Source organism: Pristiophorus japonicus, chromosome 6 (assembly GCF_044704955.1).
Source record: "Pristiophorus japonicus isolate sPriJap1 chromosome 6, sPriJap1.hap1, whole genome shotgun sequence".
NCBI lineage: Eukaryota > Metazoa > Chordata > Chondrichthyes > Pristiophoridae > Pristiophorus > Pristiophorus japonicus.
In genome coordinates, this window is record NC_091982.1 from 171,705,431 (window position 1) to 171,718,164 (window position 12,734).

At 46.5% G+C, this 12,734-nt stretch overlaps 1 protein-coding gene across 1 annotated transcript in view; it reads right to left on the reverse strand.

The window, feature by feature from the left end:
* Positions 1-7,660: 7,660 nt before the first annotated feature.
* The window catches only part of tmtopsb (teleost multiple tissue opsin b), an 85,203-nt gene continuing 80,129 nt past the window's right edge, over positions 7,661-12,734 (reverse strand). Inside the window, exon 8 of the mRNA XM_070884051.1 lies at positions 7,661-8,695. The gene's annotated coding sequence lies outside the window, so the exon portion shown is untranslated. The remainder of the gene's footprint in view (positions 8,696-12,734) is intronic.

The following is a 12,734-nucleotide window of genomic DNA, read 5'->3' on the forward strand; positions in this document are numbered from 1 at the left end:
CTGCCCTTCTTGGGGACCACTACTCGATTGCCCCACAGAAGGCAGTCTGCCTGTATATAGACATTTCACCTTTGCGCCATTGGAACGGCTTTATCTCTTCCTGCATTTGCACTGGGACACAGCTTTTGACTAGAGATAATAAGGGGCCCTGGCTTGTCCAGGTTTTGGTCTGCCGGGCAGTGATGGGTGATTGCTCACTCTCAAATGCGTCCATAACCGTGGTGGGCAATGGCAGCCTACTGAGAGCATCGGGGCAGTTTTCTGTGCCTGGCCTGTGGCGGATGGCGTAGTTGTATGCGGACAACGTGAGCGCCCATCTCTGGATGCGAGCCGATACGTTGGTATTTATCCCTTTGCTCTTGGAAAACAGGGATATAAGTGGGTTATGGTCAGTTTCCAATTCGAATTTTAGCCCAAACAGGTATTGATGCATTTTCTTTACCCCATAGACACACGATAATACTTCTTTTTCAATCATGCTATAGGCTCCCTCGGCCTTAGACAGACTCCTGGATGCATAAGCTAAGCAACTGGTTGCAGTTTCCCAGAATCATTGGCTTGTTGCAATACACACCCGACGCCATATGACAACACATCACATGCGAGTACCAAACGCTTACATGGATCATACAACACAAGCAATTTGTTTGAGGATAACAATTTTCTCGCTTTTACAAAGGAACTTTCTTGGCTTTTGCCCCAAACCCATTCGCCCCCTTTTCATAGTAAGACATGCAATGGTTCTAGCAGGGTGCTGAGATCTGGTAAGAATTTACCAAAGTAGTTCAAGAGTCCCAGGAACGACCGCAGCTCCGTCACGTTCTGCGGCCTCGGTGCGTTCTCGATTGCCTCCGTCTTCGCGTTGGTGGGTCTGATGCCATCCGCCGCAATCCTCCTTCCCAAGAACTCCACTTCAGGCGCCAGGAAAACGCACTTTGAGCGTTTTAACCTGAGCCCCACTCAGTTCAGCCGACTAAGAACCTCCTCCAGGTTCTGCAGATGCTTGACTGTGTTCCGACCTGTGACCAAGATGTCGTCCTGGAAGACCACAGTGTGCCGGACCGACTTCAGTAAACTTTCCATGTTTCTCTGGAATATCGCCGCCGCTGATCAGATTCCAAACGGGCATCTGTTATAAACAAAAAGACCTTTGTGCATGTTGATGCAGGTGAGGGCCTTCGATGATTCGTCCAGTTCCTGCGTCATGTAGGCTGAAGTCAAATCCAGCTTCGTGAACATTTTTCCTCCCGCCAGCGTTGCAAAGAGGTCGTCGGCTTTTGGAAGTGGGTATTGGTCCTGCAGGGAGAAACGTTTGATAGTTACTTTGTAATCGCTAAAGATTCTGACGGTGTTGTCTCCCTTGAGGACTGGGACAATAGGACTGGCCCACTCGCTGAACTCGATCGGTGAGATGATGCCCTCTCTTTGTAGCCGGTCGAGCTTAATTTCTACCTTTTCTCTCATCATGTACGGTACTGCTCTCGCCTTTTGATGGATGGGTCACGCCCCCGGAATTAGGTGGATTTGCACTTTTGCTCCTTGGAATTTCCTGATGCCTGGTTCGAACAGCGAAGGAAATTTGTTTAAGACCTGGGCACACGAAGTGTCATCAGCGGGCGGTAGCGCTCAAATGTCATCCCAGTTCCAACGTATATTTCCCAGCCAGCTCCTGCCGAGCAGCGTGGGACCATCGCCCGGTACCACCCAGAATGGTAGCTTGTGCACCGTTCCATCGTAGGAGACCTTTATGGTAGCACTGCCGATTACAGGAATCAGTTCTTTTGTGTAAGTTCTTAGTTTTGTGCGAATTGGAGTTAAGACTGGCCTTGAGGCCTTGTTGCACCACAACCTTTTGAAAGTCTTTTTGCCCATGATGGACTGGCTCGCACCTGTGTCCAGCTCCATTGACATCGGGATTCCATTTAGTTCAACCTTCAGCATTATCGGAGGACAATTCATGGTGAATGTGTGCACCCCAAGTACCTCTGCCTCCTCTGTCAGAGATTCTGTTGCGTCATGATCCTCCGTGGATCTGTCCTCCTCTGCAACGTGGTGATTTTCAGGCCTAGCAGCTCGCCTGCACACTCGTTGGAGGTGTCCCATTGTTCCACAGCCTTTGCAAATGTATCCTTTGAATCGGCATGAATGGAAACGATGATCACCCCCGCAGCGCCAACAAGGTGTTAATGGCCTTGCATTCATCACCTTTGATGGTGGACTCTGAGACATCTGCAGACGTGTAGCTGCAGGTATGTGTGACCTGCCCTGTCCATTACGATTCGAAAACAACATCACTTTGTTCACAGTACTTGTAGCAGCACTTGTGTGCTGAGAGATTTGCTTAGTATTGTCACTGGTGACAATGAACGCCTGGGCTATCGCTGTGGCCTTACTCAAGGTTGGGGTCTCTACAGTCAAAAGTTTGCGAAGTATGGTTTCGTGGCCAATGCCAAGTATGAAAAAATCTCTGAGCATGTGCTCCAAATGTCCTTCAAATTCGCAATGACTTGTACGGCGTCTTAGCTCGACGACATAACTCGTCACTTCCTGGTCTTCAGACCTGTTGTAGGTGTAGAACCGGTACCTCGCCATCAGAATGCTTTCTTTCGGGTTCAAATGCTCTCGGACCAGTGTGCACAAATCATCGAACAATTTCTCCGTGGGTTTCGCTGGAGTGAGCAGATTCTTCATGAGGCCATACATTGGTGCCCCACAGATGGTGAGGAGGATCGCTCTACATTTGGCAGCGCTCTCTTCCCCATCTAGCTCGTTGGCCACGAAGTATTGGTCGAGTCGCTCCACAAAAGTTCCCCAATCATCTCCCTCCGAGAATTTCTCCAGGATGCCCACTGTTCTCTGCATTTTTGGGTTCGCTATCTGTGTCTCGTCGCCAGTTGTAGTATATGGAGAAAGAGTCAGACTGAACACTGAGCTCAAAGTAATGTGTAACCTTAGTCTTTTATTGAGGGTCTCCAGAGTGCCTCTCCAACCTGTGAAGCACTCTTAAATACCTGTGCCCCCAAGGGATTATGAGATCCCCTGGGACTCCGGGAAATGAGCCATCTGGTGGCTGTACAGAGTATATACAAGTCCAGATACATAACACTAACCACCACCCCTTGACATTCAATGGCAATACCATCACTGAATCCCCCACCATCAACATCCTGGGGGTCACCATTGACCAGACGCTTAACTGGATCAGCCACATAAACACCGTGGCAACAAGAGCGGGTCAGAGGCTGAGTATTCTGTGGTGAATGTCTCACCCCCTGACTCCCCAAAGCCTTGTCACCATCTACAAGGCACAAGTCAGGAGTGTGATGGAATACTCTCCACTTGCCTGGATGAGTGCAGCTCCAACAACACTCAAGAAGCTCAACACCATCCAGGACAAAGCAGCCGCTTGATTGCTACCCCATCCACCACCTTAAACATTCACTCCCTCCACCACCGGCGAACCATGGTGCAGTGTGTACCATCTGTAAAATTCACTGCAGCAACTCACCAAGGCTTCTTCGGCAGCATCTCAAAACCTGTGATCTCTACCACCTAGAAGGACAAGGGAGGCAGGTGGATGGGAGCACCATTACCTGCAAATTCCCATCCAAGTTACACATCATCTTGACTTGGAAGCATAGCACCGTTCCTTCATCGTCGTCGGATCAAAATCCTGCAACTCCCTCCCTAACAGCATTGTGAGAGTACCTTCACAAGGACTGCAGCAGTTCAAGAAGGTGGCTCACCACCATCTTCTCAAGGGCAATTAGGGATGGGTAATAAATGCTGACCTTACCAGCGATGCCCACGTCCCGGAATGAAAAAAAAACACGTCCTTGCTGAAGCGCAGTCTTCGAACACACTGCTCCTCAGTGAAATTGATGTAGGAACTGCTGCTGGAATACTCTGGGAGGGTAAGGTCTCCCGTGCCAGCCCTGTTGCCACATCTTGCTGTCCTTGTACTGTCTTTCTCCCTCTATCTCTCTCTGCCTTTCTCCCTCTCCTCTCTCTCTCTCTCTGTGCCTTTCTCCCTCTCTCTCTCTCTCTCTCTCTCTCTGTGCCTTTCTCCCTCTCTCTCTCTCTCTCTCTCTGTGCCTTTCTCCCTCTCTCTCTCTCTCTGTGCCTTTCTTTCTCCCTCTCTCTCTCTCTCTCTGTGCCTTTCTCCCTCTCTCTCTCTTTCTCTCTCTGTGCCTTTCTCCTCTCTCTCTCTCTCTCTCTCTCTCGGTGCCTTTCTCCCTCTCTCTCTCTCTGCCTTTCTCCCTCTCTCTCTCTCTCTTTCTCTGTGCCTTTCTCCCTCTCTCTCTTTGTGCCTTTCTCTCTCTCTCTCTCTCTTGCTCTCAGCTTTTCTCCCCCCCTCTCTCTCTGCCTTTCTCCTTGTATTGCTGTCTCTTTCTCTCTGCCTTTCTCTCTGCCTATGTCCCCTCATTTGTCTCCGACGGCGATGTTGCAGCAGGAGGTCGAGTACCAACACAGCCCCCGTGAAGCTCGGTAAATGTCACAGAGTCAAATCTGCCCTGAATCAAACAAAGCAATGCTTCAGGGCCAGAACAGACCCTGAGGTGAAAAGCGCTACAATCCTTGCAACAGGCACTCTGTCTATCTGTCAGCAAGCTGGAACTAATAATGGCCAACAGAAAAGTTTTTGATAAGATGGCGCCTTTAAATAATGCTTCTCCAGCTACTTCCCGCCTGCGACTCGACAGCTGAAGCTGTCAGCGCCTGATTTGTGCCCATTAGCGGCCCCCGGAGGCGCTAAAGGGAGGAGCAGATGAGGCCAATTTTGGCTCCAGGATTTTAAAAATTCCAAGTGGGTTAATTTCACAGTGTTTATAATCAGAAACATGAACTAAATCACCTGTTTTTCTTTAGCTATGTAGCTCTCACCTCTGACTGTAATCAAGGTGTTTAAAGATTGATTATTTATGAACAAGAACGAGAGTGGAAAACAGATTGGAAAATTGCCTAATTTCCAGACAAATTGAATTTGGATTATTTGCCAAGGGAAAATGTAACTGAGCCAATTAGAAACAGAGGCTAGGGATTTGGGTTGTTTGTGCCTCCTGTTAGCGTTGTGATCGTTTAGCTTGGCACTCTGCTTGAGTACCGAGCTGTTGGCATGGCACCCCCGCTCCCCGGTGGTCCATGAAGGCCCGTTTCTTAATTGCAGAGTTTGCAACTTGCGCCCTTCCCTTTTGTGATGTACGTAGCACTCAAATCACTGACTCCACACAGTCTGGTGTTATTCATATGACTTGTCCTTGGCGCTCGCGGGTGCCAGCAAATCCCTGACGAGACAGTAAACCTCATCGCCACAACTGGACAGCAATATCACCTTACGCTTCTCTATCAGTGCGCTCGTGTTCCCTGTCAGGTCGTTTGCTATAAAATAGTACTCGAGCCGTTCCGTAAAGGCATCCCAGTGATTACCCTCTGTGAAATCCTTTAGCGTGCCCAAAGTAGCCATGGATGCATGAAGAGCTCGTCCGTGTCCTCGTCGCCAATTTGTGATGTATGTAGCACTCAAATCACTGACTCCACACAGTCTGGTGTTGTAGTAACTGCTGTGACCTTGGTCCTTTATTGTGTAACTCCAGAGTGCCCCTCGGGTGCGGTGGGCAGCCTTTTATACTCTGTCTCGCAGGTACTTTCGGGTCTCCCACCACAGTGCCCCTTGTGGCGCACCATTGTAACTATAAATTTAATGTACATGGACAATACATAACACCTTTAATGAAGGGAAGAGCCCCTCCTATGCGGCCGTAGTGCATAGCGCTGCGCCCCGCTCCTGAGTGCGTTATTTTGCGCTCCACTTCCTTTCGGGGGCGGTGAGCTGAATTTTTCGAGCAGAGCGGGACTTCCACGCCTGGTGCAGAATGTCCCACCTCCCACCTCTTGAGTGCAATTTGAAAATAAAGTGCTAATTGTCAGTGTCTTAAGCAACTATAGTCATCTGTAGTTAAGATGTTTGTATCTCTCTCATTTGGAGGGAGAAAAGCATGCCGGGAGATTTCAGAGATGCAGTGATCATGATCGTGTCCATTTTTAAAGAAGGGAACAAATCCGACTGCGGCAACTACAGGGGAATCTCCCTGCTGTCAACCACTGGGAATGTTGTCGCTAGAGTTCTCCTCAACCGTCTTCTCCCTGCGGCCGAGGAGCTCCTCCCAGAGTCACAGTGCGGATTTTGTCCCCTACGGGGAACAACGGATTTGATCTTTGCAGCACGGCAACTGCAGGGAGCAGCGCCAGCCCTTATACATGGCCTTTTTTGATCTTACAAAGGCCTTTGACACTGTCGACCGTGAGGGCATATGGAGCGTCCTCCTCCGTTTTGGACGCCCCCAAAAGTTTGTCAACATCCTTCGCCTGCTCCACGACGACATGCAGGCCGTGATCCTTACCAGCGGATTCATTACAGACCCAATCAACGTCCGGACCGGGGTCAAACAGGGCTACGTCATTGCTCCAACCCTCTTCTCAACCTTCCTCGCTACCGTGCTCCACCTCACAGTCAACAAGCTCCCTGCTGGAGTGGAACTAAACTACAGAACCAGTAGGAAGCTGTTTAACCTATGCTGCCTCCAGGCCAGGTCCAAGATCACCCAAACCTCTGTTGTTGAACTGCAGTACGCGGACGACGCCTGTGTCTGTGCACATTCTGAGGCTGAACTCCAGGATATAGTCGATATATTCACCGAGGCATATGAAAGCATGGGCCTTACGCTTAACATCCGTAAGACAAAGGTCCTCCACCAGCCTGTCCTCACCGCATAGCACTGCCCTCCTAGTCATCAAGATTCACGGCGCAGCCCGCGACAACGTGGACCACATCCCATACCTCGGGAGCCTCTTGTCGACAAAGGCAGACATTGATGTGGAGATTCAACACCGCCTCCAGTGCGCCAGTGCAGCCTTCGGCCGCCTGAGGAAAAGAGTGTTCGAGGACCAAGCCCTCAAACCTACCACCAAGCTCATGGTCTACAGGGCTGTAGTAATACCCGCCCTCCTGTATGGATCTGAGGCATGGACAATGTACAGAAGACACATCAAATCGCTGGAGATATATCACCAACGTCGTCTCCGCAAGATCCTGCAAATCCCCAGGGAGGACAGACACACCAACATCAGTGTCCTCGCCCAGGCTAACATCCCCAGCATTGAAGCATTAACCACACTCAATCAGCTTCACTGGGCAGGCCACTTAGTTCGCATGCCAGCCAAGAGACTCCCTAAGCAATTGCTCTATGCGGAGCTCCTTCATGGCAAACGAGCCAAAGGTGGGCAGCACAATGACATCCTCAAAGCCTCCCTGGTGAAGTGCGACATCACCACTGACACCTGGGAGTCCTTGGCGGAAGACCGCCCTAAGTGGAGAAAGTGCATCCGGGAGGGCGGTGAGCTCTTCGAGTCTCAACGCTATGAGCATGAAGAGGTCAGACGCAGGCAGCGGAAGGAGCGTGTGGTAAATCAGTGCCACCCCCCGTTCCTCCGACGAATATCTGTCCCACCTGTGACAGGGTCTGTGGCTCTTGTATTGGACTGTTCAGCCACCAAAGAACTCACTTGAGGAGTGGAAGTAAGTCTTCCTCGATTCTGAGAGACTGCCTGTAATGATAATGATGATGATGTTTGTGTAATATTCGTACTCATTCTGCATAGCTACTTGTAAACAAGATAACTTTAATGTAACAAGAAAGACTTGCATTCATATAGCTCCTTTCACAACCACCGGATGTCTCAAAACACTTTACAGCCAATGAAATATTTTTGGAGTGTAGCCACTGTTGTAATGTAGGAAACGCGGCAGCCAATTTGCGCATAGCAAGCTCCCACAAACAGCAATGTGATAATGACCAGATAATCTGTTTTTATGTTATGTCTTCTTCGAAATAGTGTCACAGGATCTGTAACGTCCAGCTGAGAGGGCAGATAGTTTAACATCTCATCCGAAAGATGGCACCTCCAACAGTGCAGCACCCCCTCAGTACTGCACTGGGAGTGTCAGCCTAGATTTATGTGCTCAAGTTCCTGGAGTGGGACGTGAACCCACAATCTCCTGATGCAGAGGCGGGGGGTGCTACCCACGGAACCAAAAGCTGACACATCGGAAGCTACATCGGGAGTAATAGGCAAATGGATGGAAGTTACAAAGAGAGTAGCTGATAGTGGGAGAGAGAGTAACATTAATTCTATTGCATAGATGGGAGGAGTTGGAGAATTTTGGAGAGATGTGAGAGTCACATTCAGAATAACGGAAAGACAGCAGGGAGTTACATAGAGAATTAGCAAATATAATGAAAAAAATCATGCGAGCTTAGGATAAGCTTACCAAAAAAATACAGATTATAAATCACACCTTTAGATATTATACTCCAACCAGTGTATTGATTTCAATAGTAGGCGTGCTTTACAATCCAAAATTTACAGTTTCTCCTATAATTTTCATGCAGCATTAAATCTTGAGTTTGCAGATCAAGGATCGGCAGAGGTGAACTAGAATTGGAAGCAGTGAGGAATATATTTCTTTCTGTGTCTTCAGTTCCAGCTTTCCTCTTGGAACAAGGGCTTCATCCTTCACTGACGCTGTTCTTAAAGCTGGCTCTGTGGCTTGGCACCTTGTTTGTTCCCGAGTTTCAGCATTTTCTCAGTCTGGTTTTCATCTTTATTAGATGTGTTGAGTTTGTCCTTTGGGGCTCTGGAGTAACAGCAGCAGATGGGAAATAAAATGACATCTTCTCCTTATACAAGTTGTGATCAATTTTCAGATAGACACAGAATATAATGAGGTCAAATAAGTTTCTGTGTTCCTCTAGATATGCTCTGACAGTCTTTAAGATGGTTTCTGTAGCCTGTCCATTGGGATAACCATAAACTCCAGTCGAGACACAGAGAAAAGCAATGGTCCGCAGGTTATTGTCCTCAGCAAGTTTCAGGCTTTATATAACAACCTGTAGCACCTTCTCTGGAAGCCTTTCCTTCCCCGTACAATGGACCCTACCGTGTGAATGACATAGTCTGAATGTTGTTAGCAAAGAAACAGCCACATGGTTTACCATGTACGTTGCTTTGCAGATCAGATATGTCAGTGAAGTAGATAATGATAGACTCCTAATTGCCACTTGTTTGAGTGTTTGATTTGAGTTTGAAGAAAAGTATCAATTCTGCACATAATGAACAATCCAGCAAGCCAGCATTCCAATAGGAATACAAATAATTATCATCAATACTGACTTGTCAAAATAATTATTTAGTTGGGTCATTTTATCTGTTATTATGTCTAATATTTTCAGGTACATTTAGGAAAGAACTAGAAAATGATCTCAGGACGAGTGAATGCAAAACATAGTTTGGTTTCTCACATTCCAAAGCCCGCCATTTAATAAAGGTGTTAACCCATTTACTATGAATGGGTTAATGCCTCCATTAATCATGGGGGATTTTAACCTACATATCGATTGGGGTAGCCTTGAGGAGGAATTCATAGAATGCATACGGGATTGTTTCTTAGAACAGTATGTTACAGAACCTACAAGGGAGCAAGCTATCTTAGATCTGGTCCTGTGTAATGAGACAGGAATAATAAACGATCTCCTAGTAAAAGATCCTCTCGGAATGAGTGATCACAGTATGGTTGAATTTGTAATATAGATTGAGGGTGAGGAAGTAGTGTCTCAAATGAGTGTACTATGCTTAAACAAAGGGGACTACAGTGGGATGAAGGCAGATTTGGCTAAAGTAGACTGGAAACACAGACTAAATGGTGGCACAATTGAGGAACAGTGGAGGACTTTTAAGGAGCTCTTTCATAGTGCTCAACAAAAATATATTCCAGTGAAAAAGAAGGGCGGTAAGAGAAGGGATAACCAGCCGTAGATAACCAAGGAAATAAAGGAGAGTATCAAATTAAAAACCAATGCGTATAAGGTGGCCAAGGTTAGTGGGAAACTAGAAGATTGATAACATTTTAAACGACAGCAAAGAATGACTAAGAAAGCAATCAAGAAAGAAAAGATAGATTACGAAAGTAAACTTGCGCAAAACATAAAAACAGATAGTAAAAGCTTTTACCGATATATAAAACGTAAAAGAGTGACTAAAGTAAATGTTGGTCCCTTAGAAGATGAGAAGGGGGATTTAATAATGGGAAATGTGGAAATGGCTGAGACCTTAAACAATTATTTTGCTTCGGTCTTCACAGTGGAAGACACAAAAACCATGCCAAAAATTGCTGGTCACGGGAATGTGGGAAGGGAGGACCTTGAAACAATCACTATCATTAGGGAGATAGTGCTGGACAGGCTTATGGGACTCAAGGTCGACAAGTCCCCTGGTCCTGATGAAATGCATCCCAGGGTATTAAAAGAGATGGCGGAAGTTAAAGCAGATGAATTCGTTATAATCTACCAAAATTCTCTGGACTCTGGGGAGGTACCATCGGATTGGAAAGCAGCTAATGTTACGCCTCTGTTTAAAAAAGGGGGCAGACAAGCGGCAGGTAACTATAGGCCGGTTAGTTTAACATCTGTAGTGGGGAAAATGCTTGAAGCTATCATTAAGGAAGAAATAGCGGGACATCTAGATAGGAATAGTGCAATCAAGCAGACGCAACATGGATTCATGAAAGGGAAATCATGTGTAACTAATTTACTGGAATTCTTTGAGGATATAACGAGTATGGTGGATAGAGGTATACCGATGGATGTGGTGTATTTGGATTTCCAAAAGGCATTCAATAAGGTACCACACAAAAGGTTACTGCAGAAGATAAAGGTACACGGAGTCAGAGGAAATGTATTAGTATGGATAGAGAATTGGCTGGCTGGCAGAAAGCAGAGAGTCGGGATAAATGGGTCCTTTTCGGGTTGGAAATCAGTGGTTAGTGATGTGCCGCAGGGATCGGTGCTGGGACCACAACTGTTTACAATATACATAGATGACCTGGAAGAGGAGACAGAGTGCAGTGCAACAAAATTTGCAGATGACACAAAGATGAGTGGGAAAGTGGGTTGTGTAGAGGACACAGAGAGGCTGCAGAGAAATTTAGATAGGTTAAGCGAATGAGCTAAGGTTTGGCAGATGGAATACAATGTCCGAAAATGTGAGGTCATCCACCTTGGGAAAAAAAACAGTAAAAGGGAATATTATTGGAATGGGGAGAAATTACAACATGCTGCGGTGCAGAGGGACCTGCGGGTCCTTGTGCATGAATCACTAAAAGTTAGTTTGCAGGTGCAGCAGGTAAACATAGAAACATAGAAACATAGAAAATAGGTGCAGGAGTAGGCCATTCGGCCCTTCTAGACTGCACCGCCATTCAATGAGTTCATGGCTGAACATGCAACTTCAGTACCCCATTCCTGCTTTCTCACCATACCCCTTGATTCCCCTAGTAGTAAGGACTTCATCTAACTCCTTTTTGAATATATTTAGTGAATTGGCCTCAACAACTTTCTGTGGTAGAGAATTCCACAGGTTCACCACTCTCTGGGTGAAGAAATTCCTCCTCAGCTCGGTCCTAAATGGCTTCCCCCTTATCCTTAGACTGTGTCCCCTGGTTCTGGACTTCCCCAACATTGGGAACATTCTTCCTGCATCTAACCTGTCTAACCCCGTCAGAATTTTAAACGTTTCTATGAGATCCCCTCTCATTCTTCTGAACTCCAGTGAATACAAGCCCAGTTAATCAGCCATGATCTTGTTGAATGGCGGTGCAGGCTCGAAGGGCCAAATGGCCTACTCCTGCACCTATTTTCTATGTTTCTATGTTTTTTTTAATATGTCGAGGAACCAACTAGAGAGCTGGCCATCCTAGACTGTGCAGTGTAATGAGAAGGGACTAATTAGCAATCTTGTTGTGCGAGGCCCCTTGGGGAAGAGTGACCATAATATGGTAGAATTCTTTATTAAGATGGAGAGTGACACAGTTAATTCGGAAACTAGGGTCCTGAACTTAAGGAAAGGTAACTTCAACCGTATGAGGCATGAATTGACTAGAATAGATTGATAAAGGATACTTAATGGGTTGACGGTGGATAAGCAATGGCAAATATTTAAAGATCACATGGATGAACTTCAGAAATTGTACATCCCTGTCTGGAGTAAAAATAAAACGGGAAAGGTGGCTCAACCGTGGCTAACAAGGGAAATTAAGGATAGTGTTAAAACCAAGGAAGAAGCATATAAATTGGCTAGAAAAAGCAACAAACCTGAGGACTGGGAGAAATTTAGAATTCAACAGAGGAGGACTAAGGGTTTAATTAAGAGGGGGAAAATAGAGTACGAGAGGAAGCTTGCAAGGAACATAAAAATTGACTGCAAAAGCTTCTATAAATATGTGAAGAGAAAAAGATTAGTGAAGACAAACGTAGGTGCCTTGCAGTCAGATTCAGGTGAATTTATAATGGGGACCAAAGAAATGGCAGACCAATTGAACAAATACTTCGGTTCTGTTTTCACGAAGGAAGACACAAATAACCTTCCGAATGTACTAGGGAACAGTGGGTCTAGTGAAAAGGAGGAACTGAAGGATATCCTTATTAGGCGGGAAATTGTGTTCTGGAAATTGATGTTATTGAAAGCCAATAAATCCCCAGGGCCTGATAGTCTGCATCCCAGAGTACTTAATGAAGTGGCCCTCGAAATAGTGGATGCATTGGTGATAATTTTCCAACAGTCTATCGACTCTGGATCAGTTCCTATGGACTGGTAGGTAGCTAATGTAACACCACTTTTTA